This window comes from Hyla sarda, chromosome 6, assembly GCF_029499605.1.
Source record: "Hyla sarda isolate aHylSar1 chromosome 6, aHylSar1.hap1, whole genome shotgun sequence".
Lineage (NCBI taxonomy): Eukaryota > Metazoa > Chordata > Amphibia > Anura > Hylidae > Hyla > Hyla sarda.
Window position 1 is genome coordinate 270,131,639 of NC_079194.1, and position 23,036 is coordinate 270,154,674.

Consider the following 23,036-nt stretch of genomic DNA (forward strand, 5'->3'; position numbering starts at 1 on the left):
CTCTCAAACTACCAGAAAATCATTTCGAAACGTTTACATTATTGCCCCTGATCACATTTTATGCTACACAACCTACATCAATAAAAGGCCACAAATACACAACGTTGCATACAGAAAATAGGGGATGTATTCAATCAACCAAGAAAACCCACTAAACCACCCCAATAATAATTATGAAAAATCAGACAAATCTAATGAAAAAAAATCTATTACATTTTATTAAACACATAATATAAACAAATGATAAGGACAACCCACGTATACCCCCATAAAAAACGTATACACTTCAGACAGGATAAAAACAGTGGTGGGGGAACACCGGTTTGATACACTAATAACAATTCCACATCAACAGGTTTGGTTATAAGTTTCCATCTTTTGTTCATATTTTGTATTTAAATAAAAATTATGATGGTCATCTGATCTAGAGATGAGCGAACTTACAGTAAATTCGATTCGTCACGAACTTCTCGGCTCGGCAGTTGATGACTTTTCCTGCATAAATGAGTTCAGCTTTCCGGTGCTCCTGTTGGCTGGAAAAGGTGGATACAGTCCTAGGAGACTCTTTCCTAGGAATGTATCCACCTTTTCCAGCCCACCGGAGCACCTGAAGGCTGAACTAATTTACGCAGGAAAAGTCATCAACTGCTGAGCTGAGAAGTTCGTGACGAATCGAATTTACTGTAAGTTCGCTCATCTCTAATCTGATCTAACTAGTGATTAAAAATACTAAAGATATGAGCCGTGCACCATTTTCTGACTAAAATCAAATGGGAAAGTTATAGAAGTAAAATGTGTGTATTTTGAGGTGTAATTTGGCAAAAACATATATGAACATAGACAGATGTCAGCACAATCTAAGTAAATGAAGCCAGCGACGTCATCCCCTAGTGTGTACCCAATCCATTCTTTAGCAACAGCCAGTAGAAGAGCGAGGGGGTAAACAAGACCAATATATGTGTGTGTGTGTGTGTGTGTGTGTGTGTGTATGTCAAAGTGTCTATGTGTGTATAATAATGCATTGTTTGTGCCTTTCTGTATATGTGCTTGTATGTATTTGCCTGGTGCTTATATGTGTGTGTACATATGTGTAGGGAATTAATGGAGGCACAGTATACAGAAAAATAATGAAGGAATTGAGGCACATAATATAAAGAATTTATGAAAGCACAGTATATAAGTAGTTGATGGATGAATGGAGACACAGTATATAGTTAGTACATGATGGCACAGCATATTTCAGTAATGGTGCCACAGTGTATAGTTAAAAAAATAAATAAGTGGCACGGTATATATATATATATTTTTTTTTTTCATTAATGGGGGCACAGTATATATAGTTCATTAATGGGGGCACAGTATATAATTAAAGGGAAACTTACAAGCCGTTTACCCGCACTAAACCCAATGCACTGGTTTATAATTTGGGTGAACAATTTAGGTGTCCTATACCTTGATAAAGCTGGGTCTCTCCAGCGAAACGTCGGGGGGATGCTAGGGAGTAACTAATTTTAACTAGCAATATCAGGAATTGGTAGATAAAATACAGGAAGCTATATGTGATGTGGACCGTTAAAATAGGAGTCTGAGGACCCAGAAAAATGGAATAAAGAGTCCCTAACATAGAAGCCTGAGTGAAAATTAAATTAGTGGAACCATTATTGGACCAATCCAATCCTATATATTGTGCTTTTAAAACACACTTCTTTTTGTATTATTTTTGCACTATAATTTGGTTTAATTTTAATATAATAAATCAAAGTGAAGTTTTAAAGGGGTGACCCTAGTTGGGGGTCTTAGCCCCTGATGGGTCTCCGACCCTGAAGGGAATTGGAATTTGTGAAGCCGATAACTTATACCGATATTCCGTGTACTTTAATTCCCCCCCCAAAATATCCTTGGTAAAACAAGGGTGTGTGCACGGGTATACCCTGATAAGCTGTTTCTGGCCCCGCAGAAGCCGCTGCAGATCAATGATTTAAAGCGGCCGCTTCTCTCCCCCTGCCTGTCCTGGGGTGCTGAGTCCAACCACCGCTGCTGCCCCATTGCCTCCCTTATCCCCGGTTTTATAATTACCTGTTCCCGGGGTCCGCGCTACTTCTGGCTCCGGTGGCGTCTTGAACGGTCACTGTGTGTCGGGCCACTGATGGTGACGTCGCGTTGAGCACGTCACTCTTCATTGCGCAGCGCACAGCAACAGAGCAGGATGCCGCAGGAGCCAGAAGTAGCGCGGACACCGGGAACAGGCAATTATAAAACCGGGGATGGGGCAGGCAATGGGGCAGCGGCGGTGGTTTGGACTCAGGACCCTAGGACAGGCAGGGGAGAGAAGCGGACGGTGGTCTCTGGCCCCGCAAAAGCTGCTGCAATTCACTGATTTAAAGAGCCCGCATTATCGGCAAGGTAATTGCCGATACCGATAACTTAGAAAATCGGGAATATCGGCCAAACCGATAATCGGTCGATCCCTAGTTAGTAGATGCTGTTTTTTTAGTTTTTGTTGTCTAGGGACATTGATTAAAAAACATTTTCAGTGGATAACCCCTTTAAAAACCTCAATGTATGAACACACCCTTATAAAGACTAGATAACCCTTTTAATATAGTCATGACATGCTGCTTCTTGGCTTTGCTCTTTTGTTATAGGACCAATAAAATTGGTTGGCCCAGGCTAACAAATAAAACCTTTGGCTCACCTTCCACACTCTTAGCCTTCCTTCCCCGTAGACGTAAGGTCACAGTGCTACTCAACCAATCACTGGCCGCAGAGGTGTCCCGCCCCTGCCAGTGATTGGCGGAGCGACACTGTCAGATCTTCCGAGCTGCAGGTGCTACGATCTGCGGCTATGGGGAAAGTAGTGTCACCGGCCTCAGACAAGGCACCCTGATACCGGAGGCTACGAGGAAGCAAGAAACCAGAGGTAAAGTTTTTATTGTTTTATTTGTCAGCTTGGGCCCTTTAAAAAAATTAAAATTAAAATTAAAAGAAAATAGCTGGGCAACCCCTTCATCCCTAATAAAAGCATTATCTGGAACAACTGTGCAATGTCAACATACCGCCTACTGCAATTACAATACATAAAGAAAAAAAGGGCAAGCTCTTATTTGGGCCACATAACTGGCCAATTTTTTTATGGAAATTGTATAAACAAAAAACTGGCCCAAGGTAGTATAATAAACTGCAGATGATCGTACAACCATCCTAATATGCATGGACAGCAATAAATTTACTAATGATGTTAAAGAGGATATCCTATCAATAAAAGTTATCCTGTGTCTACAAGATGGAGGAAAGGTAGGCAATACCAGAAAGCTCCTTTAAAAGGGGTATTCCCTGGAAAACTTATTTTAAATCATCTGGTGCCAGAAAGTTAAAAAGATTTGTAAATTACTTCTATTGAAAAATCTTAATCCTTCCTGTACTTACCAGCTGCTGTTTGCTCCACAGGAGGTTCTTTTATTTTTGAATTTCTTTTCTGTGTGACCACCGTGCTTTCTGCTGACACCTCTGTCCATTTTAGGAACTGTCCGGAGCAGAATAGGTTTGCTATGGGGACTTGCTCCTACTCTGGACAGTTCCTAAAATGGACAGAGGTGTCAGCATTGAGCACTGTGGTCAGCCAGAAGGGAAATTCAAAAAGAAAAGAACTTCCTGTGGAGCATACAGCAGCTGATAAGTACAGGATAGATTTAATAGAAGTAATTTACAACTCTAGGAAAAAAATTGTATAACCAATCCTTCAAGGATTTTACCCCCAAAAAAGTACACAATGATATTTAAATCAATATTGTAGGAATACTTCAATTATGGTTAATTATTTTTATTATTAAACATTTATAAAACCCTAAAACAACAACAATAATAATATTATCCTGGCACAGATATATATAAAAAAAGGTGAGAATGGCACTAATGGTAGGATGGACCTGTGCAGGGGTGCGTTTGGCACAACATCCCCTGTAGCCTCCGTACTGCTCCTGTGTTGTTACTTACAGGGCGGGCACAGAGTTGGCGTCCCTCGTGGTGGATGTGATTGAGTCTCAGGGCTGATGGATAGATGGATCTCTCCCGGCAGGTTCAGGCTGAGGCAAGACACAGTGAAGATCCGGACCGGACCGTGGCTGCAGTGGTTGCCGATTTCAATGGATCATAAATGACGGTGCCAGGTTCACACCATGCTGTGCGATATTTGATGTAACTCTATCCTAGACGCGTTTCAGGGTTCTTCAGCTATATATTGCACGACCCTTTCTTCAGTAGGAATTCAGGCAAATGTATATTGAAGCTTATCCTGTAGGTCACTTTTTTTATACGGTGTTCACATTTGAATCAAATTCATCAAGAGAGTCAGAGCTAATATCTGGCCTGGATTACACATCTAGATTCCATTACATTATATTGTTATAACAGTATCTATGGTCACATTCACATTGGGCCATAGCATTTTTGTATCCTAGTTGATATATACATAACGGGGAGAGCAGTTCAACAGCAGCCTATACTGTATATCTATGAACATACTAAAATATGATAAAGTAAAATATGTTTAAAATATGCCCTAAATAAAATTAGATTGGGGATCATATACTTACACGTATAATTTCTATTATAGAAAAATCTATAAATGAATAAAAGAACTACATAATTACAAAAATAAATTACATATGTGTACGTATGTGTGTTATCTGTCAGGATAATATTATTATTGTTATTTTATTGTTTTATAAATGTTTAATAATAAAAATAATTAACCATAATTGAAGTATTCCTACAATAAAGATTTAAATATCATTGTGTACCCTTTTTGGGGTAAAATCCTTGAAGGATTGGTTATACAATTTCTTCCTATATATTTAATCTCTGGCCGTTGGGTTTCAGCATATAACCAGATATATCCTCGGATTTTTGGTTTGTGAGCTGCACACACATTTGCATTTTTGTATATTCATTTACAACTCTGTTTAACATTATGGCACCAGTTGATTTAAAAAAAAAAATATATATATATTTCCAGGGGAGTACCCCTTTAAATAAAGTGGTGTTGCCAATAGCAACCAATCATATTACAGCTATAGCTTGCATGATGAAATAAGGCACCAGATTGGTTACTAAAGTGACTCCTGATTTTTTACATGAATCACAATTCACTTTTAGATCACGTCAGTCTACTGTACTATTTTAGGTGTGTCACAATCATAACCATATGTTCACAATCAAAAACTTAGTTTTCACAAACTACTCCTTACATACCGGTAGTTAGTACTGTTCGGGAAAAATAAAAAAAAATAAGAAACATCCTTCGTGTTTAATCAAGGAAGGGATGAGATTCTACAGTTCTACACATGAATTGAAGGGATACTATGGTGAATAGCTCTTTCACTACTCCTGTCTTCTCGGAGCTATGCAGCAATATCTCACACCGATCCACTTCCTGGTTTCGCTGGTCAATAAGTCAGTGCCACATAGCCTGAGGCAGGACACCACTGCGGCAAGTGATTGGCCGAGCCGAAATGTGACAAAATGATCCCTGGCACTGCGGGACATTGCTGCTCAGCCAATCTCTGCCTACAGCGATGTCCCGCCTCAGCCAGTGATTGGCCCCTCGGAGAGCAGTGATACCAAAGGCAATAGGGGAGCACGGGAGGTAAGTTTGGGCACCTTTATGAAGTCAATGGATAGCAACTTCAGCTGCATATTTTGCACATTTTACACACTGACTTCAATGGGTAGGAAAAACATGCAGCTGCAAAATACAGCACGTGTCATCCTACCTAAAGGGTCAGTTCGCACGTGCGTATTTTCTGCTGCAGATTTGCTGTCACAGATTTTGCTACCCATTGAAGTCAATGGGCAACGAAGTCTGCAGCAGCAAAAATATGCACGTGTGAACGCACCCTAAGGGTATTTTACGCTGCGGATCTGCCACTAAAGGACCGCTGCATGGTGGCTTTTCATGTGCCTGCTCAGAGCGGCATTACGCTGCTACGAGCAGACACCCTGAAGCGATGTGCGAGTCGTCACGCATGCGCGGTATACTTACGCACATCTCCCCCTGCTCCATGAGCTAGGCCGAGAGTTGCCGCGATGTGAAAGTATACTGTGCATGCGCGCTGCGACTTGCACATTGAAGTGTCTGCTCGTAGCGGCGTATTGCCATTCTGAGCAGGCACACGTAAAGCCACCATGCAGCGGTCCTTCAGCGGCAGATCCACAGCGTAAAATACGCTGTGGGTCCAATCGTGTGAATGTACCCTAGGGGTGCTTTCGCACATGCATATTTTTTCTGTCAATGGGTGGCAAATCTACAGCAGATCTGCAGCAAAAATATGCACGTGTGAACGCACTCTAAGGGTACGTTCAGACGAGCGGATTTACAGCACGTATTTCGCTGCAGATCCACCGCTGAAGGACCTCTGTATGCTGCCTTTACATGTGCCAGCTCGGACCGGCAATACGTCGCTACGAGCAGACACACTGAGATGTGCAAGTCGCCGCGCACATGCGCAGTATACTCGCACATCGCAGCAGCTCTCGGCCTAGCTCATAGAGCAGGGGGAGTGGCCGCCATGTGAGCGAGTACACCGCGCATTTGCAGCAACTCGCACATCGCTTCAGTGTGTCTGCACGTAGCAGCGTATTGCCACTCTGAGCAGGCACATGTAAAGCCAGCATATAGAGGTTCTTCAGCGACGGATCTGCAGCGTAAAATACACTGTAAATCCGCTCGTCTGAACGTACCTTTATGTTGTTTTCCCTCTAAGAATTTGTCTAAGCCTGATTTGAAGCCCACAACATTTTTTACTTTGACAAGATCCCAAGGTAGAGGGTTTCACAAATTCACTGGGTAAAGAAGGCTTGTCGCCTCTGGAGATTAGAAAAATATTTTTCTCCAGGCCGAAAGAGTGCCCCCTTGCCTTTAAAGGGGGGGGGGGGGGGTTTACCCGGCACAACTTTTCACATCTGTATGGTCCATTTATTTACCGACATTTTTAGTATCAATTAGGTAACTTTTTGACATGCTGTCCAGACAGGTCAATAGTTTAGATCCCATTAGGTCTCAGTCCAGGGTAAAACACAAATGTTTTAAAAAGCAAGAATATTAGGTTCATGTCTGTTGTTAATACAGGACAATATCCTGCCGGCCTTAGAAGCAGCTGCCTGACATCGCATGATGGTCTGTAGTCTAGAATCTACAAGTACACACAAATCCTTCTCCACCAGTGAGGATACATTCAAACTACGAAATGACACTGCATGAAACTTACCGTATTTTTCGTAGTATAAGACGCACTTTTTCTTCCCCAAAACTGGGGGGCAAAAGTCGGTGCGTCTTATACGTCGAATACACCCCTATTGCGGCGGTCCCTGCGGCCATCAACGGCCGGGACCCGCGGCTAATACAGGACATCACCGATCGAGGTGATGCCCAGTATTAACCCTTCAGACGCAGCGATCAAAGCTGACCGCCGCGTCTGAAGGGAAAGTGACACTAACCCGGCTGTTCAGTCGGGCTGTTCGGGACCGCGGCGGTCCCGAACAGCCCCACTGAATAGCCGGGTTAGTGCTTACAGGACACCGGGAGGGACCTTACCTGCCTCCTCGGTGTCTTCTCCGTTCAGGGATCCCCTGTATGCCGGCGCTCTCCTTCCTCGTCATCACGTCGTCGCGTACTTGCGTCGGCGTGCGTAACGACGTGATGGTGGCGACGGAGAGCAAGGATACCCGGCCAGCAGCAGAGACGTTCCGGAGCGACGGGGACGCGGCGACAGCGATGGAGCGACATCCAGGGCAGCGGTGACGGGTCCGGAGCGGCGGGGACACGCGAGTATTACCTCCTATGCAGTGGTCTTCAATCTGCGGACCTCCAGATGTTGCAAAACTACAACTCCCAGCATGCCCGGACAGCCAACGGCTGTCCGGGCATGCTGGGAGTTGTAGTTTTGCAACATCTGGAGGTCCGCAGGTTAAAGACCACTATTGTGTTCAAAATCTTTATTTTTTTAGATTTTGCACCTATAAATTGGGTGCGTCTTATACGCCGGTGCGTCCTATAGGACGAAAAATACGGTACATTGATGTAAAGGTTTTTTTTTATTCACTAAGTGTCCAAATTCCAAATCTATCAAATGAATTATCCATGTTGATTCTTTTACAAAATTTCACTTGGGCTACATTGTTGTCAATGGCGACGGCGCAGGTTTGTACGGTCCCAGCACGCACCCTGACCCTCCCAGGACATATGGGGGGGGGGGGGTTATTTAGAAAAAAAATAAACTGCAGATGAAGAGTGGTGCAGTTGCCCATGGCAACCAGATTGCTTCTTTCATTTTTAAAGAGACCCTTGAAAAACAAAAACACAATATGATTGGTTGCCATGGGCAAAATCACCACTTCATCTGCAGTTTTTTTTATTTTTTTAAATAAATCTCCCCATGATGCATGAATTATTGGTACCCAGGTGCATACATTTACATTTATCCACATTGAACCTCATCTGTAAACATTCCCTTTTTTCATTATGGGTGTAGGTGAAGCATTTTCTTTAACACTTTGTGTGCTGGTAATGTATAGGTGCACCAAGCTTATTAAATGGATGTAGGGCATTTGATACATTTTGTGCAGATACACATATTCTGGGAGTTTCTTTTATTTGTTTCACAAAATTTTACGACTTTATCCTGTTGCACAAAAATTTTAGACTTTTCTACAAATACACAAAAAAAAAAAAAAAAAAAAAAAAAAAAAAAGCTAAGCCAGCCAGGCCTGGTGTATTTTTGATGCTTTTTGCACAGAAAGTTTGCGACTTTTCACAGTATTTCGCAGTTGATAAATACATGAAAACTGTATATTGAAAAGGATAAATGATGTACTGCAAGTCAACATAGTGAAGAATTTCTATTAAAAAGTAGCTAAAAAGTTGTACAAAATTTTTTTTTATAAACTGCGCCAAACACAGGCAACGAAACCGCTATAAATGCAATGATCACAAGGCATTGCCCGGCCAGGACCCCAAGGCATTGCCCGGCCAGGACCCCAAGGCATTGCCCGGCCAGGACCCCAAGGCATTGCCCGGCCAGGACCCCAAGGCATTGCCCGGCCAGGACCCCAAGGCATTGCCCGGCCAGGACCCCAAGGCATTGCCCGGCCAGGACCCCAAGGCATTGCCCGGCCAGGACCCCAAGGCATTGCCCGGCCAGGACCCCAAGGCATTGCCCGGCCAGGACCCCAAGGCATTGCCCGGCCAGGACCCCAAGGCATTGCCCGGCCAGGACCCCAAGGCATTGCCCGGCCAGGACCCCAAGGCATTGCCCGGCCAGGACCCCAAGGCATGCGCAGTGTATTTGCCCATCCATAGGTGATGGAAAGTGTATACATCAGGCTGTGATGCAGGCAGTCTCCTCCTGTCATGGCCCTATGTCCACAGTGCTTGGAATCTTTACTATCTTACCAATGGATGATCACAGTATAAAATTGAACAAACATAGAAATCCTAATAAAGTGAAGGCAACATAATCACAAGGCAACATTTCTGCCTTCAGCCCATGGCCTAGTCTGGGGAGCAGTGCAGCAGACGACATAGGAGCTGCCTCCTGCTGATACCCACGCACATTCACCATTGCCTCTCCTATGGCTGAGCGCTGGCACTGCTAGAGGTAACCAGCTGCTGCCCGCACACCCCATTACTGAGCCCCCCCATTACTGAGCCCCATTACTGAGCATACCACGTATATACATAGACCCTGCTGCCGCTTTCAATCATGACGACAGGACACAAAGCGCAGACACTGATCCAGCCCAAAGCTTCTTAACCTGAATCCATATTCCCCAAAATACAAGGCGATCAATGCAACTTACATGGCTGCTCCGGGATCAGCTAGAGGAAGGGCAGGGTCCTTGGCCGGGGAAGTCACAGAACCGTCCTCCCCCTGATCCCCGACCACTGCAGTGCGGCTCCCCCCGGATCCTGTGTCCTCTAATCTTCAGCTATATCCTGCCTTGTGTCCTGTCAGACATTACTGTGAACGAGAGAAGGAGGATAACACTCCGCAGCTCCACTATGTAGAGGGAGGGAGAGGACGAGGAGGGTGGGGGAGGGGCGCAGTGTGGAGTCACAGCCTTCCTGAGATTTCTGCTATCATCTATCATTGGGGACTGGGGCTGACAGAACAGCAGACACCCACAACCGGGGTCACTGCAGACACCCACAACTGGGGTCACTGCAGACACCCACAACCGGGGTCACTGCAGACACCCACAACCGGGGTCACTACAGACACCCACAACTGGGGCTGACAGAACTGCAGACACCCACAACCGGGGTCACTGCAGACACCCACAACCGGGGTCACTGCAGACACCCACAACCGGGGTCACTGCAGACACCCACAACTGGGGTCACTACAGACACCCACAACTGGGGTCACTGCAGACACCCACAACTGGGGTCACTGCAGACACCCACAACTGGGGTCACTACAGACACCCACAACTGGGGTCACTGCAGACACCCACAACTGGGGTCACTACAGACACCCACAACTGGGGTCACTACAGACACACACAACCGGGGTCACTGCAGACACCCACAACTGGGGTCACTGCAGACACCCACAACTGGGGTCACTACAGACACCCACAACTGGGGTCACTGCAGACACCCACAACTGGGGTCACTGCAGACACCCACAACTGGGGTCACTACAGACACCCACAACTGGGGTCACTGCAGACACCCACAACTGGGGTCACTACAGACACCCACAACTGGGGTCACTACAGACACACACAACTGGGGTCACTGCAGACACCCACAACTGGGGCTGACAGAACAGCAGACACCCACAACCGGGGTCACTGCAGACACCCACAACTGGGGTCACTGCAGACACCCACAACTGGGGTCACTGCAGACACCCACAACTGGGGTCACTGCAGACACCCACAACTGGGGTCACTGCAGACACCCACAACTGGGGCTGACAGAACAGCAGACACCCACAACCGGGGTCACTGCAGACACCCACAACTGGGGTCACTGCAGACACCCACAACTGGGGCTGACAGAACAGCAGACACCCACAACTGGGGTCACTACAGACACCCACAACCGGGGTCACTGCAGACACCCACAACTGGGGTCACTACAGACACCCACAACCGGGGTCACTGCAGACACCCACAACTGGGGTCACTGCAGACACCCACAACTGGGGTCACTGCAGACACCCACAACTGGGGTCACTGCAGACACCCACAACTGGGGCTGACAGAACAGCAGACACCCACAACCGGGGTCACTACAGACACCCACAACTGGGGTCACTGCAGACACCCACAACTGGGGTCACTGCAGACACCCACAACTGGGGTCACTACAGACACCCACAACTGGGGTCACTGCAGACACCCACAACTGGGGTCACTGCAGACACCCACAACTGGGGTCACTGCAGACACCCACAACTGGGGCTGACAGAACAGCAGACACCCACAACCGGGGTCACTACAGACACCCACAACTGGGGTCACTGCAGACACCCACAACTGGGGTCACTGCAGACACCCACAACTGGGGTCACTACAGACACCCACAACTGGGGTCACTGCAGACACCCACAACTGGGGTCACTGCAGACACCCACAACTGGGGCTGACAGAACAGCAGACACCCACAACTGGGGTCACTACAGACACCCACAACCGGGGTCACTGCAGACACCCACAACTGGGGTCACTACAGACACCCACAACCGGGGTCACTGCAGACACCCACAACTGGGGTCACTGCAGACACCCACAACTGGGGTCACTGCAGACACCCACAACTGGGGTCACTGCAGACACCCACAACTGGGGCTGACAGAACAGCAGACACCCACAACCGGGGTCACTACAGACACCCACAACTGGGGTCACTGCAGACACCCACAACTGGGGTCACTGCAGACACCCACAACTGGGGTCACTACAGACACCCACAACTGGGGTCACTGCAGACACCCACAACTGGGGCTGACAGAACAGCAGACACCCACAACCGGGGTCACTACAGACACCCACAACTGGGGTCACTACAGACACCCACAACTGGGGTCACTACAGACACCCACAACTGGGGTCACTGCAGACACCCACAACTGGGGCTGACAGAACAGCAGACACCCACAACCGGGGTCACTACAGACACCCACAACTGGGGTCACTACAGACACCCACAACTGGGGTCACTGCAGACACCCACAACTGGGGCTGACAGAACTGCAGACACCCACAACCGGGGTCACTGCAGACACCCACAACTGGGGTCACTGCAGACACCCACAACCGGAGCTGACAGAACTGCAGACACCCACAACTGGGGTCACTGCAGACACCCACAACTGTGGTCACTGCTGACACCCACAACTGGGGCTGACAGAACAGCAGACACCCACAACTGGGGTCACTGCAGACACCCACAACTGGGGCTGACAGAACAGCAGACACCCACAACTGGGGTCACTACAGACACCCACAACTGGGGTCACTGCAGACACCCACAACTGGGGTCACTGCAGACACCCACAACCGGGGCTGACAGAACTGCAGACACCCACAACTGGGGCTGACAGAACAGCAGACACCCACAACTGGGGTCACTACAGACACCCACAACTGGGGTCACTACAGACACCCACAACCGGGGTCACTGCAGACACCCACAACCGGGGTCACTGCAGACACCCACAACTGGGGTCACTGCAGACACCCACAACTGGGGCTGACAGAACAGCAGACACCCACAACCGGGGTCACTACAGACACCCACAACTGGGGTCACTACAGACACCCACAACTGGGGTCACTACAGACACCCACAACTGGGGTCACTGCAGACACCCACAACTGGGGCTGACAGAACAGCAGACACCCACAACTAGGGTCACTACAGACACCCACAACTGGGGTCACTACAGACACCCACAACTGGGGTCACTACAGACACCCACAACTGGGGCTGACAGAACTGCAGACACCCACAACCGGGGTCACTTGAGACACCCACAACTGGGGTCACTGCAGACACCCACAACCGGAGCTGACAGAACTGCAGACACCCACAACTGGGGTCACTGCAGACACCCACAACTGGGGCTGACAGAACAGCAGACACCCACAACTGGGGTCACTACAGACACCCACAACTGGGGTCACTGCAGACACCCACAACTGGGGTCACTGCAGACACCCACAACCGGGGCTGACAGAACTGCAGACACCCACAACCGGGGTCACTACAGACACCCACAACTGGGGTCACTGCAGACACCCACAACTGGGGTCACTGCTGACACCCACAACTGGGGCTGACAGAACAGCAGACACCCACAACTGGGGTCACTGCAGACACCCACAACTGGGGCTGACAGAACAGCAGACACCCACAACTGGGGTCACTACAGACACCCACAACTGGGGTCACTGCAGACACCCACAACTGGGGTCACTGCAGACACCCACAACTGGGGTCACTGCAGACACCCACAACTGGGGTCACTGCAGACACCCACAACTGGGGTCACTGCAGACACCCACAACTGGGGTCACTGCAGACACCCACAACTGGGGTCACTGCAGACACCCACAACTGGGGCTGACAGAACAGCAGACACCCACAACCGGGGTCACTGCAGACACCCACAACCGGGGTCACTGCAGACACCCACAACTGGGGTCACTGCAGACACCCACAACTGGGGCTGACAGAACTGCAGACACCCACAACCGGGGTCACTGCAGACACCCACAACTGGGGTCACTGCAGACACCCACAACTGGGGCTGACAGAACAGCAGACACCCACAGCTGGGGTCACTACAGACACCCACAACTGGGGTCACTGCAGACACCCACAACTGGGGTCACTGCAGACACCCACAACTGGGGTCACTGCAGACACCCACAACTGGGGTCACTGCAGACACCCACAACTGGGGCTGACAGAACAGCAGACACCCACAACCGGGGTCACTGCAGACACCCACAACTGGGGTCACTGCAGACACCCACAACTGGGGCTGACAGAACAGCAGACACCCACAACTGGGGTCACTACAGACACCCACAACCGGGGTCACTGCAGACACCCACAACTGGGGTCACTACAGACACCCACAACCGGGGTCACTGCAGACACCCACAACTGGGGTCACTACAGACACCCACAACTGGGGTCACTGCAGACACCCACAACCGGGGTCACTGCAGACACCCACAACCGGGGTCACTGCAGACACCCACAACTGGGGTCACTGCAGACACCCACAACTGGGGTCACTGCAGACACCCACAACTGGGGTCACTGCAGACACCCACAACTGGGGTCACTGCAGACACCCACAACTGGGGCTGACAGAACAGCAGACACCCACAACTGGGGTCACTGCAGACACCCACAACTGGGGTCACTACAGACACCCAAAACTGGGGCTGACAGAACTGCAGACACCAACAACTGGGGTCACTGCAGACACCAACAACTGGGGTCACTGCAGACACCCACAACTGGGGTCACTGCAGACACCCACAACTGGGGTCACTGCAGACACCCACAACAAAAAAAGGCCGGTTGCTTTAACCAAGTTTTTATGTTATTACATATTACAAGTATTTTTGGTGATTATTCTCTAACTTTCCCTTTACTATCTACATCCGTGGTCTGAAACTGTGGCCCTCCAGATATTGCAAAACTTCAACTCCCAGCTTGCCCGGGCATGCTGGGAGTTGAAGTTTTGCAACATCTGGAGGGCCACAGTTTCAGACCAATGATCCATATTATATCATAATCCAGATATCATGCAGTTTTTACTCTGACTACTAAGGCTATGTTCATACGTTAGAATTTCTGTGCGTAATTCCGCACTGACATTCCGCTGCAGCAGAGTCTCTTTGAATTCACCAGGATTCTGCTGCGCTGTGCACATGGCGGAAATTCCGTATTCCGTGTCCGCAGAAAGAATGAACCTGTTCACTCTATCTGTGGACACCGCACGGAAAGCATAGCCGTCTATGAGACTGCGTATTCCTGTGCGATCCTAGCGCCGACATATGCTGCCGCCCACAGTCTCTAGAATGTCCGCACAGAGATTTTCCGAGAGGACATTCCGTAGTGTGTACATAGCCTAAGGGTATGTTCACACTGAAGAAATTCAGCAAGGATTATACTCGCTAAATTAATTCATCAGTGGATCCATGCAGTGGAAAAAGGTTTAGAATCGTCGCTTTTGTCCTCTGCAGTCTGCCACGGACATAAGCACCTGATTCAGTCGGCGCTGGCCGCACTCGGAATCTCCGGGTTGAAATTTTCTCCCTGGAGATTCCGCAGTGTGAACCTAGCCTTAGGACCGCACAGACACTGCAGTCTCCAATAGACTGCAATGTGTTTCGCGAGTATTTCCGCCTGAAGAATGAGCAACGCCATTCTTCAGGCGGAAATTTTCAAGCAGATTTTCAGTTCACAAATTCTGCTTTACAAATTCCGAAGTGTGAATTTGTGACCGGAAACCCATTCACTATACTATACATTTTAGTAAGCGGAATTTCTGCCTGCAATTTCAAAGCGGAATTGCAGGCAGAAATTCCATAGTGTGAACCTAGCCTAACAGACAGCACTTCCTTGTCAGAAGTTCCACTATGGATCTTCTGACATGTTAACAGAGATGCGTAATTCCAATTGAAATTAATGGGAGGCTGCTGCAAATGGAAATTCCATGCAGAATCTCTTGTGTGAATGGGGCCTAAGCCTAATAATAAGGTGACGCTTCTTCTTCTATAGAGAAAGCTTTTCAAGAGACTATTTTATATAATCACAGGCAGGATTTCAATAAAAGATGACACCTCTGTATAGATAACACGTGTTTTATCATTCACAATAGATGGTTGCTGCTCCTCGCTTTTCCCCTTCCTGCACAACAACTTCTACATAAGTTACAACAGCTATCAAAGGAGTACTCTAGTGCCGACTATTCCTCCTCCGTTGTGCCCGAGCTGAAGAAAAAATGAAAATAAACTTCCACTCACCTTCCTACATTCTCCCGGAGTGCTGCTACAGCTGATCAGTCCTCCCGTCCCGTCTCCTGCCTTCACGGATCGTCACACGGTGCACAGCCTATCGCCGGCCAAGGCGGGAGATCACTGTGGTCGGTGATAGGCTGAGCGCCGTGTGACGATCCGTGCACACGGAAGAAGATGGGACCGGAGGACCGAACAGCTGTAGCAGTGCTCTGGGGGAAGGCAAAAAGGTGAGTGAAAGTTTATTTACAGTTTTATTCAGCCCAGGCGCAATGAAGGAGGAATAGTCTGCACTAGAGTACTGTACTCCTGTAAGTCAAGGAGTCCTGCCCGTCTATTGTTTCTTATGCACATTAAGCTGTTGTAAGGGTATGTTCACACTGGTTAAGGTGTGAGCGGAATGGTCGCTTAAAAAATCCGCTCAAAAACGCAGTTTTTTTTCCGCACGGAATTCGCGCTGAATTTGCGCTTAATTCTGCATGGAATTCCGCTCTGATTTCCTTGCGGAAATGAAAGAGGATAGGACACACAGTAATGCACGAATTCCTCGCGGAAGCGTTGCAGACTGCCAAAAATGTTTACATTGACTTCTATGGAGTTCCGAGCCAAATTCCGCATGAAGAAAGAACATGTTCATACTTCATGCGGAACGGAATTCTGTGACAGAATTCCCCTAGCGGAATTTCCTCAGTGTGAACTGAGGAGAGGAAAGTTAACTACATACTATGGGGTATGGCACTACTGAATGAATTAGAGAGGAATAAGCGAGCAGAATTACTCGTGGCAATTCCTCTCCAATTCCTCAGTGTGAACATACCCTAAACCATCTCTATAAATGATGTCAAAGGATTTGTCCAGTGAAAAGGATTTTATACCCTATCCACAAGATAAGTATTTGATCGAAGAAGGTCTGACCACAGGGACCCACCCAATCCCCAGAAGGTGACCCCGACTCTCAGAGCATGTGCTGTAGACAGTTTGCTCTCTATTCATTTGTATGGGAGCACTGGAGATACCTTGGTCCAGCACCCATGCATCTCTGACGCTCCCATACAAATGAATATGGTGCAATCTGAAAATATAAATAGATTCCAAAAAAGAACTTTTCACATTTTTAACAAATACTGCCCAAGCCTAAAGCCACTATCACCTGGGTGTATTACTACCACATTTTAGGAAGCGGAATATGCATAGCAGCTCAATAATTCCGCCGGAGCATCAGGATCCTATTGAATTCAACGGGATTCTGCTGCGCTGTGCACAGGGTGGAATTTCCTGTCCGCAGAAAGAATTAACCTGTTCATCCTTTCTGCAGACTCCGTGGGAATGCATAGCAGTCTATGAGATGTCGTATTCCCATGCGGTCTTAGTGCCGGCACCCACACTTTTCGGGAATGTACACACAGAGATTTTCCGTGCAAACATTACAAAGTGTGAACATAGCCTTAGGGTCTATTCACACGGGCAGAATTTCTGCTTGCGGAATTCCGCCTCAAATTAAAGCCCAATAGACTTTTATGGAATTCCACACAATTTCCGCATGTGGAATTTCCGCACAGATTCCACACCAATTCCACACAAAATCCGCACAAGCTAGAAACCACCCAGGGTAGCAGAAGCAGAGTTGGTGCGGAAATTCCGTCTGTGTGAATAGACCCTAAGGCTAGGTTTCCACACAGGTTTTTCTGGCCAAAGCCAGAAGTGTATCCAAATGGAATGGGAAATATAAAAGAAGGATTTATACTTCTCCTGACTGCTGCATCCACTTCTGCAGTGGAGTTTTCCCAAAGAAATGCCAGAAAAAAACCTGTGTGGAAACCTAGCCATATACTAAAGTTAGCAGCGAGCACTCAGAGCTGAAGAGGAGGCTGGTCTTATGAAGAGTAAATATTCAGTCATAAATAATCAGGTTGACTGCCACCCTGGTGTTGATCAGTCGTGCATTTAGCCATTGTTTTGTTTTAGTCAGTGTTGGATTTATTATTTGTTCCCTGCTGGTAAGTGGTTCATTCAGTCTTTGAACTGCATACAAAGAGGTAGTGTAAAAATATCTTCAGGATCCTAAAATAGCCTCAAATACTTTGCCATCAATTGCTGACCTGGAATGGTAATTATTTCTGAGGTCTGACATTATTTGTGTTCCAGTCTTTAGTTGAAGTTATCATTCTGCAGAGTGCCTATATGGATTGGATATGTGGCCACTATATGGTCATTGTATAGCAGTATTATTGGTCATATTCATTTTTGTATAGCAGTAGTATACATCTTTCTCTGATTATGGCCAGTTTCACTTGGGTTTATTAAAGACACATTTTTGTGTTGATATTATAACCACAAGTGCCAACCTAGCTGGCAATTCCAGTTCATCCATACACATAAATGCTTGGCTCAACTGGCTCAATTTTGAGCCCAAAAGTTTTCTAGCACTGCCTTAGGCCTCTTGGGAATGGAGTTCACTAGAGTTTCAAGGGTTGCCACTGGAGTCCTCTTCCACTTCTCCATGATGACATCACAGAGCTGGTGGATGTTAGAGACCTTGCAATCCCTTACCTACAGTTTGAGGAGGCTCCACAGATTCATAGATTAGGGGGGGGGGGGTGGGTAAGGAAACATGCTTGGCCAGTCCATCATCTTTATTCTAAGGTTCTTTTGCAAGGCAGTGGATGAGAAGATATCCCAAAGGGAGGATCACAGAACTTCCAATCCAAGGCTCAGAATTTTTTTTTTTTTTAAACATATTAGCTTTATTTATTAATTTATTTATTTAAATAAAGCTGATATGTTTTAAACAATTTTTCTGAGCCTTAGATTGGAAGTGCTGGGATCCTCCCTTTGGGATATCTTCTCTACTACATTGACTTGCAAACCGGCTGCAATGCCCTAGCACCTGGTCGGCCTGCTTTTTCCTTGGATTTGGACACTATCTACAAGTGGGTGAGCTGACATTTTTCTAAGGCAGTGGATGACTTGGAGGTGTGTTTTGGGTCATTATCATACTGGAATATTGACCTGTGGCCCAGTCTCTGAAAGAAAGGGATCATGCTCTGCTTTAGTATGTAACAGTACATGTTGGCATTCATGGTTCCTTCAATGAACTGTAGCTCCACAGTGCCAGCAGCATTCATGGAGGCCCAGACCATGACACTCCTGCTGCCATGCTTGACTGTAGACAAGACCAAGACACACTTGTCTTTGTACTCCTCAACTGGTTGCCAGCACACACACTTGACACCATCTGAGCCAAATAGGTTTATCTTGGTCTCATTGGACCACAGCACATGGTTCAAGTAATCCATGTTGTTGATCTGCTTGTCTTCAGCAAACTATGTGATTTCTTTGTGCATGATCTTCATAAAAGGCTTCCTTATGGGATGACAGCCATGTAGACCAATTTGATGCAGTATGTGGCGTTTTGTCTAAGCTCTGACAGGCTGACGCCCCCCCCACCCCTTCAAACTCTGCAGTAACACTGGCAGCACTCACGTGCCTGTTTCCCAAAGTACAACCTCTAGATATGATGCTGAGCATGTGCACTCTAATTCTTTGGTTAACCATGGCGTAGCTTGTTCTGAGAGGAACCTGTTCTGTTAAACTGCTATATGGTCTTGTCCACCATCCTGCAGCTCAGTTCCAGGGTCTTGGCAATCTTCTCATAGCCTAGACATCTTTATGTAGAGCAAAAATTATTTTTTTTTTCAGGTCGTTTGATAGTTCTTTGCCATAAGGTGCCATGTTGAACAGTGACCAGTATTAGAGAATGTGAGAGCGATAACACCAACTTAAAGGTGAAAGCCAGCCAAATGAAATTACCTCTTTATAGCTGCACATTTAAAAGTTATATAACTTTGTTATGTACAAGTGTAATCTTTTCTGAGCACAATCCCTGTTTCTCTCAGCTTTTCCCCAGGCAGGAAGTCCAGTAGTTCTTATGACACATGATAACTGTCAGGCACCATTTTGCTGGGCCCGACACATCACTTTGTAACATCACATTCCCTTCTTTTCAGCTCAGAGAGCCATGCGGGATTCAGTGTGGGATTGTTCCTGAGTGACTATATCTATATTCACTGCTTTTCTAACCATGTGACCTGCTCTGCTTTCTGAAGGAAACCCCTCCCGCAGCTCACACAGGAAACAAGCACAAGGGCTCATGGTTTGTGTAATGTTTTTAAGTTTTCAGCTGGATTTTCAAAGGCTTTTTATGGGGACTATGGGGTCCGATTTTAAAATAATTCAGCCGGGATGCCTTGTGGTGTCATGGTAAGCATATATATATATATATATTCTTAAAGAGTTGAGCATTGCTTCAAGCCCAGCAGCATCAAATGAGGATTGAGACATATCCCCCCAACAATGACTGATGCTGACAAGAGAAAGGCTAAGTTTCCAATAGTTTTTTTTCTGGCAGTTTTTGAGCCAAAGTCAGAAGTGGATCCATAAGGGAGGAGAAGGATAAGTCCTTCCTTTATATGTCCTATTCCTTTTGAATGCACTTCTGGCTTTGGCTCAAAAACTGCAGTTGCAGTTTTCCAAAAACTGCCAGAAAAAAAACCAAGTGGAAACTTAGCCTAAATCAAGTTTAACCTAAAACCGTACTGTGTTGATCTACTGTGTTGATCCAGAGGAAGGCAAAAAAAACCATAAGGTTGATGCCAATTGCCCCATGACAAATTCCTTCGTGACTCCAATATAGCAATCAGGACAAGTCCCTAGATCAATGTTTTATCCACATAAATCTAGTATCTATAACCAGTAATATTATATTTTCCAAAAAACATCCATGTCCCCCTTGTACTTGTTTATTGAGTTAGACATCAAAACATCATGTGGCAGAGTGTTCCATAGTCTCACTGCTCTTACAGTAAAGAATCTGTCTGCGATGATGGTAAAACCTTCTTTCCTGTAAACGTAGAGGATGCCCCGTCATGGTTACCGGCCAAGGTATAAAAAGATCACTAGAAAGATCTCTGCACTGTCCATTCATATACATGTACATTATGATCAAAGCATCCCTAAGATGCCTTTTCTCCAAATTATATAACCCCCAGCTTGATAACCTTTCTTGGTACTGTAATCCTTTCATGCCATTAATTAACTTTGTTGCCCTTTTCTGCACCCTCTCCAGTTCAGCCATTTTCCTCTTATATACAGGTGTCAAAAATTGGACACAATACTCCATATGTGGTCTGACTAATGATTTATACAGAGGAAAAACTATGTTCACAGGCCTCTATCTCTATCATCCTATGATGTTATTAGCCTTGGCAGCCGCCACCTGGCACTGGTCACTAAAGTTGAACTTACTGTCCACCAGTACCTCTAAGTCTTTTCCGGAAGAAGTTTGTCCCAATGTTCAGCACATTGTACATGTTGTTCTTACGGCCCAATGCATAACCTTACATTTATCTACAATAAACTTCATTTACAATGTCTGTGCCCAAACCTCCAGCTTTTTCCAGATCCCTCTGTAATATTATTTTTTCCTCCTCTGTGATAATTTCCTTACCCGGTTTAGTGTCATTGGCAAATATTGAAATTCTACTCTGTAATCCCTCTACAAGAACAGCAGCTCTCAGAAAACACTCAAAAAATCTTACCCACAACAGATGTTAAACTTACGGGCCTATAGTTTCCAGGATCCCATTTTGACCCGGTTTTAAATATCAATACCACACCCAGTCCTGTGGAACAATCCCTGTCATTATAGAATCTTTGAATATAAAAAAGGAATAAGGGTCTGTCTGGCACAGTACTTAAAGGGGTATTCCAGGCAAAAACTTTTTTTATATATCAACTGGCTCCGGAAAGTTAAGCAGATTTGTAAATTACTTCTATTAAAAAAATCTTAATCCTTCCAATAGTTATTAGCTTCTGAAGTTGAGTTGTTGTTTTCTGTCTAACTACTCAATGATGATTCACGTCCCGGGAGCTGTGCAGTTCCTATGGGGAAATTTTCCCATCATGCACAGCTCCCGGGACGTGACATCATCATAGAGCAGTTAGACAGAAAACTTCAGAAGCTAATAACTATTGGAAGGATTAAGATTTTTTAATAGAAGTAATTTACAAATCTGTTTAACTTTCTGGAGCTAGTTGATATGTATAAAAAGTTTTTGCCTGGAATTCCCCTTTAATTCCTGCAAATCTCTAGGATGGATGTAGTCTGGGCCTAGTGATTTGTGTGTTTAATGTTAATAAGCACTTCTTGTTGAGTTAAACAAGTGAGATTTGATAGAGAATTTACATTATTCCTTCTCATATCCTCTGACAATGGATTTTTCCTGTGTAAATACAGCAGAGAAGTAGACTGGCTTTTCCTCATCTTCTTTCACCATTACACCCAGATAATAAGAGAGCCAATATTTTCAGTTTTAATTATTTTTATTATCTATGTAGGTGAGGAATGTTTTTTTTTTTTGTTTTTACTTTTTATGACAAGAATTTTCTCTGCTGTAATTTTTGCTCATTTTATTTCCTTGTTTACAGAATTTATTAATTTTTTTAAATGGTGTTTCACCATGCACTGGGTGCATCCACAGCATATTTGAGAGACTGCAAAGCGAGCTCCTTGCTGCAGCTGTGAAGCTCTATGTGTCCCCTCGTAGTTTTAATGGAAGCAGAAAAAAAAACTACTATTAAAACAAATAGATGGGGCAGGAAAGACAAGTAAAGTTATCATTATGGGGGACTTTAACTACCTTAATACAGAATGGGAAGCTAAAACCTGCAAGTCGAGCAAAGGTACCAGGTTAATCACAAAAATTTAGGATATTCCCTTACCACACTAGTGCAGCACTCAATAAGCGGTGGGTCACTTCTGGACTTTATATTAACGAATTGGTGGATCTTCTGGGCCTGTGTAGATGATGACGTGAGCCGTGCCAGGGAGTGGAGTCTAAGGTGATGCTGGTTTTCACCAGAGCCCGCTGCAAAGCGGGATGGTCTTGCTGCGGCAGGCAGCACCCAGGTCGCTACCCCTGGCACAA

General features: G+C 46.3%; 1 protein-coding gene across 2 annotated transcripts in view; it reads right to left on the minus strand.

The window, feature by feature from the left end:
• Positions 1-23,036, minus strand: part of RIPOR1 (RHO family interacting cell polarization regulator 1) — a 342,616-nt gene that overhangs the window by 223,672 nt on the left and 95,908 nt on the right. The window contains exon 1 of one of the 2 annotated variants that reach the window (XM_056527288.1): positions 9,856-10,091. The exons of the other annotated variant lie outside the window; for it this stretch is intronic. The gene's annotated coding sequence lies outside the window, so the exon portion shown is untranslated. Of the gene's footprint in view, positions 1-9,855; positions 10,092-23,036 lie in introns of those variants that run through there. 2 annotated transcript variants of the gene reach the window in all.